Here is a 22,727-nt window from a genome sequence, read left to right as displayed (position 1 = left end):
TCCTGTTTGGGAAGGTATGACCCAGAACTGGTTGATCACAATGTGTTGCACACAAGAAAGAAACAAAGTTTCCAGAAGATAAGAAACCTCCAGGCCTATCACTTCTTTGAGCCAGGCTCCACTTCAGTCCTGCCGCACCTGGGACCAAGTGTTCAAATGTATAAGCCTATGGAGCAACTCACAGTTAACAACACTCAGCTGGGCACAGGGCCGCACACCTGCAATCCTAGCGCTCAGGGAGGCAGAGCCAGGTGGGTCGCTGCCAGTTTCAGCCAGCCCGGTCTACAAAGCAAGTTTAGGACAGCCAAGGCTATAGTCTCTGGCCCCTAAAGGCTCATGTCTATCTCACAATAGAAAAGAAACTAAATCCCAACTTCAACTGTCCCTGCGGTCTCTTACCTTCCTCCCCATACTGTTCAAAAGTCCAAACTATTTTCTGAGACTCAAGAAAAACTGTTAACTGTTATGCCCTGTTTAAAAAAAATGACACGTTTGTAACATACAATGGCTCAGAGTAAACATTCCCATTGTAATAAGGAGAAATAAGGGCATAGCAAGGAAACAAAACTGAAACAGCAGGACAAACAGCAGGTCCTTTGGTTTCATTTCTAGCATAGGGATCTGAGGCTCTTGATGGAATCAATTTAGCTCCAAAGAGCTTGAGTAGAAACAAATGCACACGTCTACACACACACACACACACAGAGAGAGAGAGAGAGAGAGAGAGAGAGAGAGAGAGAGAGGACAGAGACAGAGAGCAGTGATGCCTCCTAGCACATATGGCTTCCCTTGGGCCACTGTGTCTGAAGCATTCTTTGGTAGATAGCCTGTTGTAGAAAATAAAAAAATGAGTGTTGGGCTATATAATGCTTATTATTATTTGACCTGTAATTATTGTGGCGGTATTATTTGACCTGCTATTACAAATAATAAGACACAGACACCTGTTAGATTTTGTAATTGCCTTACCTTGGGCCGGGCAGGTATTTCTGCCTACGCTGCTCAATATCCTCACCACCCATTTCCCAGCCCCCATCCGATGCTATCTGCCTTAATCATCCTCATCTGGCTTACCTTCCATTCATAATCCCAATATACTTGCTTATGTTTCATCTTGGTGTTTTTTTTTTTTTTTTCATCCATGCCATCCTCGGCGTCCTTCCTCCTCGCCCACACGATTCCTTCTCCCTCTAACTCATTGTGGGGTCCTCCTTCCTCCTCTCTTCCGGTCTAATCTGTCGCCCTTGATTCTGCTGTCCTGGGAACCTTAGCCACGCCCACCCTATTTTGCCCTGCCCAGGTACAGGCCCTTCAATCAGCCAATCGGGTAGGTTTACATGAGGATAGGCACGTGCAGGCATTAATATACAAGCATCAGACCAAATGCCAACAATAGCCTATAGTTTTGGTGTCTCCAACCTCTTGAAGTCTTCACCTTCACAGCTACATTCAGGGATCTCTCAGGGCCTCCTTCAAAGGACCTGTCTGGCCCCAACAGCTCTCTGGAAACTTGTCATAAGACTCAATGACCCTCCAATGCTCAAAAAAATCAGTACAATGTGGAAAAAAACTACCAAATTTTATAGCCAGCTCGTGACGTAGTGTTTTCCCATGAGACCACAGTTGCATCAGCCTCTATGTGCCTACACAATGATTTTTAAACAAACAAACAACAAACTACTCAGTGACATTCACATTTAAGGCTCTGTCCTTTAAAAGAAATTTATATTTTTACAAAGAACCTTGGATATCCAAAGCAATCCTGAGCAAAAAGAACGATGCTGGAGGAATTAGTATTCTGTATTCCAAGATCTATTATAGATCTATAGTAACAAAAACAGTACAGCATTGGTACTAAAAGATTCTTGTAGACCAGTGGAACAAAACAGAAGACCCAAACTTGAATCCACATAACCACTGTCCTGTGATATTTGACAGAGGCAAATACACATATGCTTAAAAAAAAAAAAAAAGACAGCATCTTCAATAAGTGGTGCTGGAATGGCTGGGCCTTCACATATAGAAGAATGGATTTAGACCTATATCTATCACCCTGCAAACACACAAAAAATTAAGTCTAAGTGGAATAAAGACCTCTATATGGAACCTGAGGTGCTGAAAATGTTAGAAAACAAAAACATAGTAGATGTAGAGGGCACTGAGGTCTTGGTGCTCACAGATAAGCACTAGGAAACCCAGGCATGTTGTCAGGCATGTCAGGCACACAGGTTCATCTCTTCAGCAGTAGGGCATGTGTGCCTGTCTTCCACCCAGGAGGTGGGGAGTGGATATAAGTTAATAACCTGATAACCTTTGCCCCCTGTAGAGCCAAGCCTCACTGGAATTCCCCAGAATGTTTGTCCAGGCCCTTCTCCCTAGACCTTTATTTTTAGCTTTGTCAGTGGAACCTATCCTTAGGGGGGATGCCAAGTGTACTTGATAGCTTGGTGACCTCTACAAGACTGTATGACTGAGACCACACCTGATCCTCCCCTAGGCCCTTAAGCTAAAGAATCTGTCTTTATGGAAGAGGTCACATGCATATTGTAAAACAGCTTCTCTCTCTCTCCCTCTCTCTCTCTCTTTAGTCTGTTTTGTTTCAAGATAGGGTTTCTCTGTGTAGCTTTGGCTGTCCTGGAACTCACTCTGTAGACCAGACTAGCCGTGAGCTCAGAGCTCTGCCTGCTTCTGCCTCCCGAGTTGTGGGATTTTGCCCAGATGCAAAAGAGTTTTGATGTAGTCATGTCTTAGGCTTTATTATGCACATGGGATTGAGATACTTGCTACCAGAAACCTTTTTTCCCAAAATTGTACAGTACTTAAATGCCTAAGGACTAAACTTTGCTAGGGGCAGACTAGAAGTTTCCACCGGCTACTCAGTGTGTTAAACAGAAAGTTTCTTCTTGCCTCCAGAGAAACATTACCCTGCTGCCATGCCATTTTCAGGGGCCCTCACAGCTGGTCCCCAATGTGAAGGACGTGACCGCTGGAGAACATAAGAAAACTTTTCTTCCAATAGACATAGGCGATTAGGCAATTCAGGCCTTCCACCTACGGGGTCGCAAGCTTAAGTGACCGAGTGAAATTAACCTGTGTTCTACTCAGTCCTTTGAGACACAGCATTTTATACATTTAGCATTTTATTGAGATATTTGTTAAGATCTGAAGCAGCATAATCTTCACAACAACAGCTCTGCAACTTTATACAAGTAATTGTAAAATTGAATCCTTGGTTTCCTAACCAAGGAACAATTAATGTTAAAAATTGGAAGTGCATAGGAATCAACACGAAGAGAGCCCATGAGGAGGGAGCAAAAGTTCCCATCAATTGTTTTACATGATGGTAATGGATTGTTTGGACTCTTTCAGGAGGAAAAGAGGAAAGAAAGCAGAAAAAAATAATTTCTGCGGGACATACCTTGGCAAAGCTTGGCAGTGCGGGCCAAATGGACTCTGCAGCTGGTCAGCTTCCAGGCGTGCTGGGTGTTTGGGGCTTGCCCTCTCAAGCGACCTGACAGGAACGCAAACCCTCCAGGCAGCAGCCCTTCCCAACTCTGGGTGATGAAAAGCTGCACCTGCCTGCTGAGGAAGGGGCGAGCAGGGCTCCACCACCTGCAGCAAGAGCTAGGGTTTTGTTTGCTTATTTGTTTGTTTATTTTTTGTTTGTTTTTTTCCATCACAGCGGGAATAACTCAATATGGCTTGATCAACGGTCCCTTCAGAGGGAAAATTGAAACAGGTCCAGCTTCTAATACAGGAACAGCTGCAGCTAGGACATAAAGCCAGTACTGATTCATTTCCTGAGGTGCTGCTCATTCAGTTTATGGATGGCACTCTTTTCTCCTGATCATCTTACCAACACTTAAATGAGTGATTAGCTTTCATAGTAAATAAAGTAAAAGAGAAAAATTTAAATTTAGGGCCATGTCAATCGACAGGCACTTGCCTGCCTGTCGCTACTGAGGATTTGGCTCTGCTCTTTAAGTTGCTTTCTGGAGACTCTCAGTTAAATTCTATAAGAAACGTAACACCTGAAGCAGAGCGGGTTATTAGCTTATTAAATAATGCTGCTGCTAAATCGAGAGCTCATAGAACTAATCCCTCGGCAGTAAAGAGCCTACAGAAATAATTGCTCCACAAAATAGAATGCAGGCTGATTGCTCCACGCTGATAATAATTGGCAGGTAGGGGTCAGCATGTTACTCAAGATCTATAGATCATCATTATCCAAAGGATCTCCTTTTAAGGTTTGAAGATGCCCTGTAGGTATTGCCTAAAATTACATAGAAAAAAATCCTGCAGAGACTGCTTTGAAAGCTTTTACAGATGGCTCTTCAAAAGGACAATCAGCATATGATTTATAAACAAATTTCATGTGCTCCACAAAGAAAAGCTGTAGCCACCCCTGGTTGAACAGCTCAACAGTCTAAATTCAGTGTAGTCAATCAGCTTTTGTTAGGCATTTCTCGGCCACTGAATATTTAACTCATTCTGCTGTATATTTAAATTCATATTACAGCTCACTGGGTGGACAAAGGAGGAATCAGAGCCTTCTAATCGTGATGAATATCGCTGGAACCCCCTGTTTTTTACAACCTCACCCCAAATGGGCTCCTGCAGGAAGCCTGAGGCGCAATCTCAAATGGTTTTGTATATAGATTAGCACACGAAGGATAGAGGTGCCCTAAAAATGAAAACTAACCTTGCTGAAGAGAGAAGGGATGTCGCAGGAAGGTTGTGAATGGAGAGAGAATGGAATAAAAGGGTGGGAACATCAGGGACAAGGTCCTCGTGTTTGGAGTCCAGTAAAGTGAAGGTCGGAATGGATAAAATGTGAGTGACTTGGAGACGAGAGACATGGAAGAAAAGTTTGGTGCACTACCTCAGAGTTTCCTTCCTTTGGAAATAAAAGGTAAATAGAAAAATAAATTCAATCCTATTGACACATGACAGCAGTCCCAAAATGCTGGTACCTCTATCTCTAGAGAGCAGGAAGCAGGAAGGGCCTGCCTCGAGGAAAGCCGGGAACAGCTGTGGATGTTACTGGGAGGAAGTGGCTCCAGTGGCCTAGTACGATGTGTGGTCTGTCCCTGAGATGACAGACCCTTCCCTGCTGGTGCCTGGTCAAACCCCACACTCACCCAATCATTTCATTCACAGCAGCAAAATACGAATTCTATCAGAAGTGAAGATTTCCTCATTTCAGTCACCGAGAGCCCCCAAACCACCCAGAGTCCTTTGTATTTGTAGATACTAAAACTTTATTTCTTTTATATTTGTACTTTCATACAACATAACAAAATATTAAAAAAAATAATGATATAAAAAGGCTTCGGATGGCTTTAAGGAGGAAAAGAGGAGAAAATTGAAATCAAGAAAGTTTAAAAAATAATTTCTACTGTATAACACGGTGGCCAAAGAATCCAAACAAAATTAATTGTGTGTTTCTCAGTTTCTCTCGGAGGTCAGAAGGGATGACACAGAAGCACAGGCAGCAGGAGTTGCGTTCTTTTGCAGTTTTCACATAAAATTTGTTTTGGTGCAGCCTGAGAATCTGCTTCATCAGACTGCCCGCAGCATATACCAAAACCAGAACCTCCCGGCAAGTCCTTCTTCCGAGAGACTGTTGTGCTTTGGTATTGTTCACATTTATGTTTCATTTTACGGTCTCAGCTGGATATGAGCATTCATGCTTGAGTGGTTTTCTCCTTTAGAATTTTCTGTAATTATTTCTCAGGTACTTCTAAATGATCCTGTTACCTAGCAGGAGAATCTTCTTAAGTTCAAAATTAAAATTGCCCTAAAATTTGAAGATCCCAAATTTTAAGTTAAAAGCATTAGATTTAAATCTTTAAAAGTTTATGACCATTGTTAATTAAGTGGATTTTGTTTGTCTTTTTTGTTTTTGGTTTTTTGTTGTTGTTGTTGTTGTTGTTGTTGTTTTTCTTTGTGCTTGCCTTGTTCTGATAAATGATCCGACTTTGGCCAGGGAAGAAGTTAGAAGATGCTCTTGAAGGCATATGTTACATAGTATTCCAAGCTTCTAGTGCATACTTAGTTATGAGTGGAATCAGTTTGACATCTGAAGCTACAGCTGTCTATGTCTGGAGCCTTCTCTGCTCTCAGATTTGCAGAGAACTGTGCTCAAAAGAGCACTACAGATTTGTGCAGTACCTCTCTCTAGCCAGTTACAGACGACAGGCCCAGGCATGGCATGGGGCTCTGGTAGCTCCGGGAAAATAACCATTGTGCCACATGTAAACCTCGACTTTGTCAGGCTGATGGTGGAGGTGCACACCTTTAATCCCAGCACTTAAGAGACAGAAGCAGGTGGATCTCTGTGCATTCAAGGCCAGCCTGGTCTACGAGCAAGTTCCAGGACAGCCAGGGCTACATAAAGAAACTTTCTCTAAAACAAACAAACAAACAAACAAACAAACAAATCTTGTCTTTCTCTTAATACATTGTTAGGACTCATTTCAACTAAAAACTGGTCCTGCCTGTGTTAACACTTTAAAAATTTTTGCAAATTTGCAATTTATGCAATATTAATCTCGTTAACTAAAATTCCACTCTATTCATAGCATCAAGCTAATGTGAAACAAAACTATCAAATAATTAATTAAAATTTTAATAATAAAAAGGGAACACACCCCCCCATTCCCTATATATTGTACGACATTTGACTATGCTAACTTTCTTTTTTTTTAAGTTTTTCACTTAATAGATAACACTTCTTTTGCTTCCCCAAAGCATTTTGCCCTAAAGGAAACACAGCCTAAGGTGTGTGTTGAATGAAAAGATCTAAAAACTAATCCATGAAAAAGACCCAATGTTAACATTGGGGCAAGAAGGTTACACTTCTGTCTTTTCAGAAAATGAACAAAGTCTCAGACTTGATCTGATGGAGCTGATGGATCCGACCAGGACAGCATCCCAGAGACCACTGGACAAATAAGGCATCAGAAGATAGATAACATACCCATCAAGAGGAGACACCCCAGGAGGAAGAGCAAGCCCATGACTTGGAGAGACTTCAAGACTCTAACTCACCAAACAGAGACTGGGGAAACAGCAAAGATACAATACAAATGATGTCGTTATGTTTGTCTGTATTGCATGTTAATTTTCAGCTTGCCAATGTAGAATCCAGATGCCTTTTGTCAGAGGGGATAAAAGGCCTGCCTGAAAGAGGAGGCAGTGTGATACTGTTTTGCCATGCTAAGGATTGTTTCTAATCTTTTAGGACCAGTGTCTGGATGAAAAATGATATATAAGTATTTAGTCACATGAATGGGGAATTTTTTGGTTGAACTAATCTAACTGATCAGGCCAAGCACAAGGATAAGGACCTTAGCTAATTAGGTACTTTTTAGACAGCTCCGATAACAGAAACTATAGTTGTATGATGAAAAAAAAATACTCAAATGTATTTCTTACCGAAGTTGATGTTACTGTCCCTAGAGTGCAGTGACATCAACTTCTAGCTCTCTGTTGCCAGTGGTTTAGAAAACAGCCTCTGCTGTCACGGGGCCCGTGACAGTCAGCAAGAACAAGCGGTTTGAATCACAGGAGACCTGTCCACTCCTGGCCTCTTCAAAACACATGTTTATGGCACAGGAGACACTCGTGTGCACTTCACACAGCTCACGGGGACAATATAGAATCTGCCCGCACCTGTATTTGTAGGGCTTCTCCTGAAGTTCTTGCCAAGTGTGTTTTTCTCTTACATTGTTTATGTTTTAAAGGTTCTTATGTCTCTCCTTGTTACAATTCCACTTCTAAATTCCCTTTTCTCTGGTAAGCAACTGTCTTTGGCATGAACTTCTGTGTGTGTGTGTGTGTGTGTGTGTGTGTGTATGAAAATGCTACTTATATCATCCTTCCTGCAGGTTATAAAGGTTTACTTGGGGTAGGCCATATTACCCCCATTTGCCTGGTATATCTTTTCAATAGATCAATACAATTAAGATAGCTCTTTTCGAAAATTGTGAGGACTCTGCATCTGTTGGGTCCTGTGATGGCTGCAACCACAATGGCCTTTTTGTTGCCTGTCCCAGGAACAGTTACTAGAATGAAAAGCACAATCAAAGCTAGCCTGTATGATTAGTAAAACTGTCAATGTTACAACAAAACATTAGCAGAAATTAATCAAGAGACGGGTGACTTGTGGACCATAGTTTTACAAAACAGAGCTATTATAGATTGTTTGTTGTTCAAGCATAATCTTGGTTGTCAACAGTTTCCTGGCATGTGTTGCTTTAATGTGTCATGGTTTTCTCATTCTATTGATGGTCAAATTAACGATCGGCATAAAGAGATAAAATCTCTCAAGTGACCTTTGAATGGCTCTCATGGTTAAGATGGCTTTTCCTTTCCTTGATCCTCTGTTAGCTATTCTTAAGATCCTCTTATGCTTGCTTATATCAATTAGACAGTCATAGAGGCAATGCACTCAACCAAAGCCTCACTGTTTCTTCTTAAAAGCTTAGAAATGGGGAGATGTAGAAGGCGTGGAGGTCTTGGCCCTCACAAATAAGCACTAGGAAACCCAGGCACATCAGGCACACAGGCTTGTCTCTTCAACAGAAGGGCATCTACTCCTGTCTTCCCCCCTCCCCAGAAGGTGGGGAGCAGATATAAGTTAATAACCTGGCGACATTTGCCACCTGTAGAGCCAGGCTTCACTGGAATTCTCCAGAATGTTTGTCCAGGGCCTTCTTCCCTAGACCTTTATTTTTAGCTTTGTTTATCAGTCAATAGAACCTATCCTTAGGGGAGCTGTCACATGCGCTTGGTAGCTTGCTGACCTCTATGATATCTGTATGACCAAGACCACACCTGATCCTCTCCTCGGCCCTTAGAGAACCCATGTTTATGGAAGGGGTCACATGTACACTGAAAAAAGGGTTTCCATGTAGTCACACCTTAAGCTTTATTGTACACATTGGATTGAGAGAAATAGTCCCAGGAACCTTCTTTCCAAAATTGTACTGTACTTAAATGCCTAAAAATTTTAACATCCCTGGGGAAAGACTCTTGAAGTTCGAACCAGCACTGGCTACTGGTCATGTTGAACTGGGCTTTCTCTTTGCCTCATGCAGATCATTACTCTACCAGCAGTGGTGTTTTCAAGGACTCCTACAATGATAGAGATGTGGTAAGAACTCCCAGAGTAGGCCTCAGCTTGCACAGGAATTAAGGCCAACAACTGACTAATGGAATCTCATAAAACTCAAATGCTTCTATGCAGCTAAGGAAAGAATCAATTGAATGAATAAGACATTCACAGAGTAGGGGAGCATCTTTGCCAACTATACATCTGATATGGCTAGACTATATACATATATGTATGTATATACATATATACTCAGAATCAAGGAAAGAAAGAGTCCAATTTTAAAAAGCGCTGTGAATCTCAACAGAGAGGTCTCAAAAGACAAATCAAAACGCCTAAGAATTATTTCAAAGAGTGTCACCTTTAGCAACCATAGAAATGCCAAAACAACTTTGAGATTTCATCTCAGCACAGTCAGAATGACCTAGATCAGCAAAACACTGCCGATAAATGATGATGAGGGTGTGGAGAAAGGGGGAACTCACTTACAATACATGGGATTGAGAACTGGTGCAGCCACTCTGGAAATCAGCATGGAGACTTCTCAAAAGGCTAAAAATAAATCTATCCTGAGACCCAGCTTTTGCATATGCCCACGGTACATAGCACTCAGCTCCACACATATCTGTTCATCAGTGTTCATTGCCACTCTATTCATAATAGCTGGGAAATGGGAAGAAGCTGCATGTTCAACAGATGAAAGGATAATGAAAATGTGGAACATATACATTATAGAATACTATTTAGCTAGAAAGAAAAATGGATTCAAGTCATGAATATTGTAAGTAAATGGGTGGAGCTAGCTATTGAGTGAGGTGACCCAAACACAGAAAGAAGAAAACTTCACATCCTCTCTCATCTGTGGATTCTAGTTCCAAATCTTCAGATGTGAGGTTGTGTCCTAGAGCAACCACAAAAATCCAGAAGATAAAAAAGGACCATGGGAAGGTCCTACAGATAGGAATGCAATGATACAGAGGGAGAAATAGGGAAAATGAGGGTGGGGCTTTAGTTTAGGAGAAGGGAGGACAATCAACGCAGGAGAGGGAAAGAGGAGGGGTGAAGAACACTGAGGATTTTGAAAACACCTTAAAGAATCACATTATTCTTTATTTGCCTAAAATTATATATAATACACATAAGTGTATGTGTTCACATACATATGTAGTTTAAATAAAATTTTGGCCCCTGGTTGACAGTATTTACCCTAAGAGCAAACGACTGTGTAATAAAAACCTCAGCACCAGACACGAGAGACCTCCTTTTGAGTTGTTGGTCATAGGAGTCCAAGAGCCTTCCCTCCCAAAAACACAGGCCATTTTTGTTGTCATTGGTTGATTCTCAGAGGTTGAAAGCAAGTCTGTTGCTGAAGAGATGATATACTTCAGACAGAGAATGCAGATGATTTGAGCTGAGTCTGAACTGAAGGTTTCCTCTCTGAGGACTAACTTTGATACTACCAAAGGGGTCTATATAAGTTGCCAAAGGAGAAAAGCAGTCAGTATTTCTACATAGCTGTGATACATATGAATAACAGTAATGATCGTCAAGGTAAGGCATTCCTAAAGACGCAATAGCAGTATTCATACCTTGGCATTAGCCAACAGCTCTCTAATTGGACCTAAGGACCACTCAACAGGAATGAAATCATGTCTGATTCTGGAAGCCCAGCTGACCATCCAGGGCGAGTGAGATCACAGATCTTAAAGAGAAACATCACGTTTTAAAACCAGCATAATTCCTAAGAGCATTCTCAATACTCAACCTTATGCCCACACATAAATGTAGCTCTCACCTCCATCAAAGACGCTTCTCTTTGCAGCAGACAGACTGTTACAGAAAACACAGAGAGCAAACTGCAGAGAAAAACTGACTCCTGGGTGCCCAGACCCAGTGGGGACATCCACAACACAACTCCTGCACCTAGGATTCGGGGTTCATTCTGGAAATATTAAAAAAGCCAGAGGACCAATAAGAACATGTCTCCTGAAAGTGACAGGCAAGCCTCAACCATGGTGCTGCAATAATAATAGGGCTGCCCAAAGAAGGCACAGACGCCGGGGTGGATTGTCCCCCTTCTCCGAGAAGGAAGGGGGCATGCATGTGGGACTGGGAGGAGAGGAAAGGGGGCTGAGATCAGACTGTAACATAGATAGATAGATAGATAGATAGATAGATAGATAGATAGATAGATAGATAGATAGATAGACCCACTAATGTGGAAGGGAATGTCTCACAGGGCTACAGAAAACAGTGGCTGCTGAGAGAGGCAGATCAGTCCTTCCCAGGACCAGGTGGCCAGGCATGAAAGCACATGCACACAAGAAGCACTAAATGGACACAGCCAACTGTACTTATATATTCTTGCATATACATGTATGTAACAACAACAAAGATAATAACAACAATAATAACAATAAAGAAGCCATGAATTGGAGAAGGAATAAGGGTGAGCATGGGAGAAGTTGGACAGAGAAGACTTGGAAGAGGTTGGAGAGAGGAAAAGAGGAGTAAATGATAAAAATCATTTATTGGTTGACAGAGTGATTGACTGAGGATTGGTTTTTTAGAGACAGGAATTCTCTACATAACAGCCCTGGCTGTCCTGAAACTCACTTGTAGATCAGGCTGGCCTCAAACTCACAGAGATCCTCCTGCCTCTGCCTCTTGAGTGCTGGGATTAAAGGCTTGCACCACTATGGCCACTTTTTAATTTTTAAAGATGCAATGAAACTAAAAATAAAGAAGAAATTACAGGGAAATTAAATTTTTTGGGAACCAGATGAAAATAAAAACACAGCTTATCAATACCCCTGGAACAAAACAAAGGCAGTTCTAAGTAAGAACTCAAAAAATGTGATGCAACTGACATTTTAGAAAAACCAAGCCACGATGAGTATTATTAGATTATTATTAGATGGAGTAAAGATAGGGATAGAAATCAATGAAATGGAGTCTAATACAATGAATCAATGAAACAAAAAGCTTGTTCTTTGAAAGGATAAATTAAATAGACAAACTCTTAGCCAAACTGCAGAAAGACAAAGAAAAAAGGTCCAAATTAATAAGATTAAAGGTTAAAAGTACTATTATGGCAAATACCACCAATACTTCAGATCACTATTACAAAATATTTTAAAATCTATACCCTCCCAAATTGCAAAGTCTAGGGGAAATGGAAAAATTTTATAAAAATTTTTTATTTTAAAAAATTGAACAAAAAGGATATATTAAACATAAGCAGATTGATAGCAAACAATATAATTGAAATAGTAATTTTAAAAAAGTCTTCTAGTGTTTTTTCCCCCCATCTTGCAAGATGGCGGGTGAAAAAGCCGAGAAGCCTGACACAAAGGAGAAACCTGCAGCCAAGAAGGCTGAGCCTAAGGTTAGAAAGCCCAAGAAGGGGAGCCCCAGTGCAGCCGAAACCCTGTCCTGGTTAGAGGAACTGGCAGGTCCTCCTGGTCTGCTATGGATTCCAGAAAGGCACTGTACAAGAGGGAATACTCCACCGCAAAGCCCAAGGTTGAGAAAAAGAAGAAAAAGAAGGTCCTTGCTACTGTTACAAAACCAGTCGGTGGTGACAAGAATGGTGGTACCCGGGTGGTGAAGCTTCGAAAAATGCCTAGGTACTATCCTACTGAAGACGTGCCTTGGAAGCTGCTGAGCAATGTCAAAAAGCCCTTCAGTCAGCATGTGCGAAAGCTGCATGCCAGCATTGCTCCTGGGACCGTCCTGATCATCCTCAGCCGGCACCACAGCGGCAAGACAGTGGTTTTCCTGAAGCAGCTGGGCAGTGGCTTGCGACTTATGACTGGACCTCTTGCCCTCAACAGAGTTCCTGTGTGCAGAACACACCAGAAGTTTGTCATTGCCACCTCTAAGTTGAAATTTGCAGGCAAATGGTGGGAACTAGAAAAGATCATCCTGAGTGAGGTATCCCAGAAGCAGAAAGACACACAGGATTATATACTCACTTATAAGTAGATATTAGACATATAATATAGGATAAACATACTATATTTCTGTACACCTAAAGAAGCTAAGCAAGAAGGAGGACCCTGGGTAAGATGATCAATCCTCACTCAGAAAGGCAAATGGGACAGATATTGGAAGGAGAAAACAGGGAACAGGGCAGGAGCCTACCACAGAGGGCTTCTGAAAGACTCTACCCAGCAGGGTATCAAAGCAGATGCTGAGACTCATAACCAAACTTTGGGCAGAGTGCAGGGAATCTTATGAGAGAATGGGGAGATAAAAAGACCTGGAGGGGACAGAAACACCACAAGGAGAGCAACAGAACCAAAAAAAATCTGGGCCCAGGGGTCTTTTCTGAGACTGATACTCCAAACAAGGCCCATGGAGATAACCTAGAACTCTTGCACAGAGGTAGCCCGTGGCAGCTCAGTCTCCAAGTGGGTACCCTAGTAAGGGGAACAGGGACTGTCTCTGACATGAACTCAGTGGCTGGCTCTTTGATCACCTCCCCCTAATGGGGGTACAACCAGGCCACAGAGGAAGACAATGCAGCCAGTCCTGATGAGACCTGATAGGCTAGGGTCAGAGGGAAGGGGAAGAGGACCTCCCCTATCAGTGGACTTGGAGAGGGGCATGGGAGGAGATGAAGGAGGGAGGATGGGATTGGGAGGGAATGAGAGAGGGGGCTAACGCTGGAATGCAACATGAATAAACTATAATTAATACAAAAATAAAAATAAAAGGAAAAAAGTTGATATCAGCAAAGTTAAAATCCCCAAACACCTGACTGATGCTTACTTTAAGAAGCAGCTGCGAAGGCATCAGGAGAGTGAGGTCTTTGACACAGAGAAGGAGAAATAAGAGATTATGGAGCAGCGCAAGGCTGATGAGAAAACTCTGGACTCTCAGAGTCTGCCGAAGATCAAAGCTGCTCCTCAGGGGCAGGGCCACCTTCGATCTCGGTTTCCCCTGACAAATGGGATGTAGCCTCACAAACTGGTGTTCTAAATTGCTAACGACCTAATTAAACAACTTCGTATGTTAAAAAATGAAAAGTCTTCTAGCCTGTACAATCATGAGGCCACGCTTTAAAAATTGATACTCTATTAAATTGGAAAATCTGAAAGAAATAGATAAAGTTCTGGATGCGTGTAACCTACCAAAGCTGGATGGGGTAAATAGCTTAAACAGACCCAAAACCACCAATGAGATAGAAGTATTAATTAGAAATTTTCTAATGACAGCCCAGGGTCAGATGGGCTCAGTGCAGACTTCTACCAGACCTTCAAAGAAGAGCTAGCACTAAAACTAGGCAAATTTCTTCTCAAAACAACAACAACAAAAGAAGTCTTCTAAACTCTTCTTTACAAAAGCCTGGATTATGATAACAGCAAAAACCAGATAAAGACACATTATCAACAACCTGCCCCATAGAGTTATATATCTGTCTCCCTGATAAACATAAAATACTTTCAAATAGAATTCAAGAACACATCCAAAAGATCATTCACCACAATCAAGTCGCCATCACTCCAGGGACGCAAGGACGGTCAGCGTAAGTAGATCCAGTAAATACCATTTACCACATAAATGGACTCAAGGTCAGACATCATCAGATCATTTTGGTTGATAAAGGAAGGCCTTTTACGAAATCCAACGGCTCTTTTCGAATAAAAACCCTGGAGAAGGGCCTTCCAGAAGAGGGAGCTGAATGGTTGCCAAAGCCAGATGTTAGGGAAGACCCTGGGCCTGCCTTCCGGATGCCTGACAGGACAGGAGCACTCACACGCTCAGAACATGTATGTTAGCCTGCTCAAGTTCACATCAACATTCCAGCATAGAAATGGAAGGGGCCCAGACTCACCACCCCCAGCTACCGGCACTTTATCTCTTCTTGGGGAATGGAGATCAGCTTTCTTTAAGGATGTGGCCCCTGGTAGGTTGACGGCAGTTCAGGGAACAGCCTCGCACTGATGAGTGTATGGATAGTTTTGAACTTGGTGGGCTATTTAAAAAAAAAAAAAAAGAGGACACGAATTTGGGAGTGGATAAAGCAGATGGTGGATCTGGGAGGAGTTGAGGACAGTAGCAAGGTGAATATGATCAAGATACACTGTGTGCTTGTATGAACCTCTCAAAGAATTCAGTTACGCATATAACGTGTCTTTATCAACTCCACCCCTCTCTCCTCTCTGACTCTTTCCCATTACTTTTACCTCCCAACTTCCTGAACTTTTGATAAACTCATTGAGTCCATTCAGAACTACCAATATGAGCAGAGGACCATCCACTGGAGTGAGGTTGGAGCGAGCTTATCAGAGGTTGCATCCCTACAACAAACCAACTTTCTCTTCCCCAGCAGCCACCGACTGCCAAAAGCTTTCATCCAGGTAAGGACTTGGTAAGCCCCTACCCATCCATAATGTAACGTTGACTGGCTTGATCTTTGCCTGCAGCCACAGCTACCGTGAGCTCTTCTGTGCAACAACCCCGTCATGCCCAGACAACATGACTTTTACATTAGCTGTCGACTTCTGCCTCTTAACCATATTTATGCCTCCTCTGATGAGCCTAAAAGTTTTGGGGAGTGTGTTATAGGATATCCCATTTAGGGCTGAGCACTTCATGGTGCCTTATTTTCTGCACAGTAGCCAGTTGTCAGTCTCTGTATTAATTGCTTTCTGTTGCAGAAGGAAGCTTCCCTGGTGAGGGCTGGGCAGTTCTGTGTCCACTTAGCAGAATGATAGTATTCGGTTCTCCCCTAGAACCTATGACTTACACAGATGCTGGTTCTTGATCCAGTTATCCGTTCAAAACATGAACTCTGTCTTGTGGAATGGGTCTTAAATCCAATCAGAGCATGCTTGTTACTCCACTATTATAGCAACGGACATGTCTTTCTGGGCTGGTTTTTAATTGTAGCTCGCAGACCTCACCAGGGTAGTAATGTTCTTTTCTTCTCTCAGAAACATAGCACCTTCTAGCACGCGCATGTCCTTTGTCTTATCTATGTCCTGTGTGCCAAGTGTGCAGTGTCTTTGGCAATAGGATGTTACCATCAAGTTCTGGAGGGTAACCAGCAGGAATGCCAATATCCTGTAATAGTATAGGGGCCTACGGGACTCCAGTAAACAACAGCTTCAGAAGAAGTAAAACACACCTGCTCTGATCTTTTGTTTGATAGCCCATGACACCTGGAGGAGGCGTTATTTCCACCCCTCCATAGAGGAGAACTCCATTTAAACTCTCCTTGTAGATTTATTCTGTATGTGTGTGTTTGTTTGTGTATTGTGTGGTGTATATGTATATATTTTAAGAAGCTTCTGAAGTAAGAGCTTTTTGTTTGGCTTTTTAAAGGGTCTATAATGTTATGTATCCTTCCCGGCCTCCTTTTTTCCTGCCTTCCTATCTCCAGTCCCCTTTTCCTTCCCCCCTTCTCTTTTCAAATCACCTGTTTTCTATTACCCTCTCTCCCTTGAAATCTTCCCATTGCTCTTTCTGCTTTCCGTGACTTCTTTACACATTCAATTTAAACACACATGTCTAAAGATCCAAAGACAGGGTCTATGTAGGAGAAAATATACAGTGTTTGTTTTTTCCAGGTCTGAGTTGCCTTACTCAGAGTGATTATTTCCATACACCTACCTGAAATTTTCATATTATCAGTTTTCTTTGCAACTGAATAGAATTCCATTTTGTTTAAATACCACGTTTTCTTTTCTAAAATTACTAATTTATTCACTTTAGATCCCTATCGAAAGTAACCCCCTCCCTCCACTCCTCCCAGTCCTAACCTCCCTTCTTCTTCCCCCATCCCTTCTCTCAGATAAAGGGAGTCCCCCACCTACACACCTACCCCGTTCACTAAGTAGAATCAAGACTGAGCACGGCCCCTTCCCCTGTGGGTTACCTCACTCAGGATGATCTTTTCTAGTTCCATCCATTTGCCTGCAAATTTCCTGATTTCCTTGATTTTAATAGCTGAGTAGTATTCCATTGTGTAAATGTACCACAATTTCTTTATCTATCTTCAGTTGAGGGAAATCTAGCTTGTTTCCAGTTTCTGACTTTTATGAATAAAGCCACTATGAACATAGTTGAGCAGGTGTCTTGTTGTACCATGGAACATCTTTTTGGTATATGCCCAGGAGTGGTATAGTGGGTCTTGGGGTCACTTGAACTTTTGATCTTAGTCATTCTGTCGACTGTAAGATGGCATCTCAGAGTCAGTTTGAGTTGCATTTCCCTGATGACTAAGGACGTTGAGCATTTCTTTAAGTGTTCCTTGGCCATTCAAGACTCCTCTGTTGAGAATTCTCTGTTTAGCTGTGCAACCCCTTTTAAGTTGGATTACTTGGTTTGTTGGTGTTTAATTTCCCATATTCTTTATGTATTTTGAATATTAGCCCTTTGGCAGATGTAGGATTAATAAAGATCTTTTCCCAATCTGTAGATTGCAGTTTCGTTCTATTGACAGTGTCCTTTGCCTTACAGAAGTTTTCACTTTTAAGAGGTCCCGTTAATTAATTGTTGTTTAGAGCCTCTGCTGTTGGTGTTCCATTGAGGAAGTTGTCTCCTGTGCCAATGAGGTCAAGGCTCTTCCCCACTTTCTCTTCTAGTATATTTAGTGTTTCTAGTTTTATGTTGAGGTCTTTGATCCACTTGGACCTGAGTTTTGTGCAGAATGATATATATATAAATCTATTTGCATTTTTCTACATATAAACATCCAGTTAGACCAGCATCATTTGTTGAAGATACTTTCTTTTTATATTGTATGGTTTTGGCTCCTTGGTAAAAAATCAAGTATCGGTAGGTATGTGGATCTATTTCTTCTATGATTTTCTTGAAAATATTTTCTGGCCCTTGGAGGTGGGAATCTTCTCTTTCTTCTGTTCTTATTATTCTTAGGTTTCATTTTTTTCATGGTGTCCTTGATTTCTTGGATGTTTTGTATCAGATATTGTTAATTTAGTATTTTCTTTGACAGATATATTGATTTCTTCAATTGTATCTTCTAAGCCTAAGATTCTCTCCTCCATCTCTTGTATTCTGTTAGTGATGCTTATCTCCCTTGTTCCTGTTCTCTTCCCTAACTTTTCCATCTCCAGGATTTCCTTGGTTTGTGTTTCTTTAAATGATTTATTCATTTCTTCCTTAAAGGCCCCTATTTGATTGTATTTTCCTGTATTTCTTTGAGGGATTTATTAGTTTCCACTTTAAAGTCCTCTACCAGCTTCATAAGCGTAGCTTTAAGGTCATTTCCTTGTGTTTCAGCTGTATTAGAATAACTAGAGCTTGCTATCATATTGCCCTGGTATCTGTTGATTGTGCCTTACACTAGCCCTTAGCCATCTGGTTGTCCCTGGCATTGTTCCTGGAACCTGACGGGCTTCTCTGACATGAGAAAGGAGTCCCACGTCATGGGCAGAGGGACTGGATCTTCTCACGCAGCCTATAGCTCTGCTCAGCTGGTTGTGTCCCAGTTGGACCTATAGGCAAGGAATTAGGGTGTGGGTTTCTAATGTGAGTGATCCTGCAAGGACCTGCTGGTCTCCTCAAGACAGATAGTAGAGCCATGACTCATAGGCTAGATTTGCATGTCTCTGGAGTCTAGAGTCTTGTCAGGGTGGCAGGAGTACTTGGGATGTCTGAGGGTGGTAGTATGCAAGTCTGGCCTCCAGAGTCTTCTCCTCTCTCCATGGAAACACCAAGGATTGCTGCCACTTCATAGTCAGCTTGGTACTTTGCATTCCTAGTGGTCAGACTCTGCTGGGGTGGTGCCACCATCTTGGATCAGAGACCCTGTATGCTCCTACTGTCTAGTCAGTCGCCTCAGAGGGACCAGTAGAACCATGGACCAAAGGCTGGGACACTGTCCCTGATATCCAGAAAGTGTCCTAGAGTAGGTGGAAGGAGTCTGGGATATGGATGCTGGAGCTGTGCTTTTTGTTCAAGTAGGCAGAAGGCACTGGGTACTGGGCGCCTAGGACTGTATGTGACTCTTAGATCCTGATTTGCCTTAGGGCACACTCCACAAAATGGAACCCACAACCAACACTGCTTGGATGGCTAAGAACCAGACACTAGATAGCCCAGAGACCTAGGGTTGCTTTGTTTGATTTTTTTCTTGTTTGTACTGGAGTGCATGTTTTTCCTCCCAGCCCCAAGATTCCAGAATAATGACTCATGAGATTGAAAATAATTTATAAATACCTAGGCCATATAGCTAGGCGCTTCTCTGACCATCTCATAACTTAAAATAACCCATTTATACTAATCTACATTTTACCATGTGTCTGGTGACCTCTGCTCAAGCACCATGCTTCTGTCCTCCTCGCAGCTTCCCCAGCAAATCTCATGTACCTGACTCTATCCCAGAATTGTTTCTGTCTGCCAGATGTCCCACCTTCCCTTCCCTATTGACCATAGTTGGGTTTTGTTTTTTTAATTGACAGGTAACTCATGTATACAATGCATAAGATATTCTCTTTACAATTATCCCTTTTAGTCCAACAAAAGGTTCTTTTTCTTACAATAATAAACTATATATAATAATAACAATTATGAAACAATAATGAAAACTATTGAGTAAAATTTACATTCATAATGGCCAGTTCATATGCACCTGGCAACTTTGGAAAAAGTATTCTATTATCTATTCTATCTTGATGGGTTCAGAGTTTTGTACCTAAACCATTTTCTATAATAACTTGCATTACCAACCTAAAAAACATCTAGATATAAAAACATCTTCTTAAATCCTAAACAAATTAAGCTAGTTGTGAGACTATAACTATTTAGTCTTCAACCCCATCATAGACTTGATGAGGAATAAATATTACCTGAGTATACACAAAGTGCAAGCAAGCAGCTTTCAAAACTATAGAAATGACAAACAGCTGACTGCCTGGATAGCTGATTACTCCATAATATTGAAGCAACAAACTTCAGTATTCTAGCCCAGCATATCTGAAAGACCTTATTTGTGAAGCAGGAAATATGAAGAAATAGCACACCTTGTCTTTGCAAAGCTTGGCCTTCAAATTTCCTGCTTCCAAGTTAGTCCATTTTGGACAATATACTGTCAGCAGTTGAAGCAAGGGCAGTTTTTCTCCAGTGGCTGGCCTGGCATTTTTGAAGCATACTCCATAAAGAGGTTCTTTGATGCCTGTCATCTTCCTCAAAGTTGAAAGGAGTGCTACCATGAGTCTCATTATAAAAAAAAAAAACCCTTACAATAATAAAAATATCTTTAAATACCATATTCTGTAGCTCTCTGAGTTTTTTGAAGACCATCTATCTATTTATATCACATCTGAATAGACAAATGTTGCTTGTTTCTAGCTATTTACTATATGCTCAACATAGGAAGCAAATTTCTATAATAAACTAGACTAGTACCTGACATGACCATGAGTTTGATTGACTATTAACTTGCATTACTTAATTATCCTAAAGCTTGTAAAAGCAGCTATTAAAAGGACTGAACTAAAAATTGCATTTTAAAATGAGTTGCATAGGTACAATACCTTATACAGTAATTGAGACATATATACATTATATGTATCAAAAATAACTTTAAATTTGTATCAATATATAATAATCTAAACCAATGTATGTAAACTTTAAATTTATATCTATACAATAAAATATATCAATGTAAAAATTTTGGCTTATAGAATTCTCTTTAGTTCAAGAATAAATGTAATAATCTACCCTTTTATCCCTATTATTCCTGTATCATTCTATATGTTCCTTTTCCTTTTCAGCCTTTCTCCTCCTTCATAAGAAAGAACAGAAAAAAGAAAACAAAAAAGATCCCTGAGTCTTAACATCCTATACCTTGTTTCTGCCTACTGAAGATTATTTCATAACTTAAAACCAACCTCCTATAAAATGACAACAAACATTCATAACTCACTGAATGACCAAAAAAGTTACCCACCTTGCCTTTAAAGAATGGGGCATCATTCTCTAAAATTGTTTTCTTTTGTTTGGAGGCAAACTTACCCTTTTGGAGGGTCCAGGGAAATTGGAAAAACAGTTAAGTCTTAAGAACATTAGCTGTAAATTATTGTCTAGTCTTTAAAAGTAGCAAAAACACACCCTTAAGTGAAGTTAAACCTGAAGAAGAACAGTCTGAAATGCTGGACCAATTGGGATGAGCAACTTTCTTTGAAAGCTGTCCTAGAAGCTAGGTGCAACAAAACAGAGGCAATCTGAGGTTGAATCAAGCAGGATTCTGGATTAAACATGTCTCAGCATCCTTGTGGGTGAATCTCATCAAGGCCACACCCATTCCATTGGTGTTTGGTCCTTTTGTTCTGTAAACATAAAAGCTCTCAAAAGCAATATACAGTTCTGCAATTACATGGGTATGGAATCTACAATGTGCACAGAGCAGTTAAAGATTATTCTCTGCTCTCTGTTTGAGCAACTGAAAGACATCTGCCTTTCTGTACTAGCTAGTTTTGACTGTGTAAGCAAACTGAAATATAAATCTCCATCCATACCAAAATAAAGGGATGACATGTAATAAAATATCAATGAGGACTCTGTAGCCAACAAGATTTATTGGCTATGTTTAGACATTAAGTCTCATCCAGCCTCAGAGTATCCTATGTAGAGAGATCAGCACATACTCTGTCTTGTTGTTCTTTCTATAGCCAAGATCTCCAGGCAGGCTCCCTCAGTCAAATCTGATTTCCAACAATTTGGACAAAATAGATAGCTTTTCTTCTCCTGTGGAAAGAAATGGAAAATCTCCTTCCCAACACAACATATTTCCTTTCTTCCATTCTGAGGTTTTCACATATATATGTTGATCTAGTTCATCAATCCTTTCTAAAATCCTTTCAACAGCTGTGATACCTGTCTCATTGACCTTTAAAAAAATCAAAAGTTGGAGCGGGGCAAGATGGCGGCGCCGGGAGGACTCTCATTCTGAGCAGCAGCACAGCAGGATCAGCACAGTGACCAGCAATCAGAACTCTCGGCCATAAAACACAGTCATTGTGTTTCCCAGGTGAGAGGATACCCCACGGTGGGGGATTCAATCAGCTTTTAACTCACCCGGCTAAACCGCGGAAGAGATCCCGGTTCCGCCAGATGCTTGGCTGCCGGCCGCCAGCCCCAGCCCCAGCGCAGAGCCACAAGCCAGTGTCTCTGGTCACGGACCCAGACTGAACCGTGTGCATCACACTATCAGAGACTGGAATTTTCAGTCGAGAGATAACCCCAGGGTACAGGAAACGATTGGGACTGGCCTTAGGTCACCCAGACATCCCCTGGAAAAGACTCGGGCGGGTTCCACGGGCACCCCAGGAGCCAGCCCGGAGCCAGAGCCGGGGACCCAGGTTCCTGCACAGAGCCCTGCCTGCCTGCGCGCCTGATTCGCCGCCGGAGATAGAAACAGCGGGTCTGATCTCAGAGCACTCAGCTCACCCCCAACCTGAAAAGGTCCCCGGAAAATTACCCATCTTAGGGAGGCACTCAGGCTCCCAAAAGCCGCAAAGGCAGACACAGGCAGTTTCTGCGAACCAGACAGCTGGCAGAGACTGAGCCGCCATCACACAGCTGTGCTCCAGGCACAGGCAGTTACTGTGGCCAGCCAGCTGGCGGACACTGA

At 41.8% G+C, this 22,727-nt stretch overlaps 1 pseudogene; it reads left to right on the top strand.

Moving 5' to 3' along the window:
* Positions 1 to 12,437: 12,437 nt before the first annotated feature.
* Positions 12,438 to 14,104, top strand: LOC110551792 (large ribosomal subunit protein eL6-like; annotated as a pseudogene).
* Positions 14,105 to 22,727: the final 8,623 nt, after the last annotated feature.

This window comes from Meriones unguiculatus, chromosome 7, assembly GCF_030254825.1.
Source record: "Meriones unguiculatus strain TT.TT164.6M chromosome 7, Bangor_MerUng_6.1, whole genome shotgun sequence".
Taxonomy (NCBI): Eukaryota; Metazoa; Chordata; class Mammalia; order Rodentia; family Muridae; genus Meriones; species Meriones unguiculatus.
The sequence above is the reverse complement of the archived record's forward strand: the minus strand, read 5'-3'. Positions and strand labels throughout refer to the sequence as shown.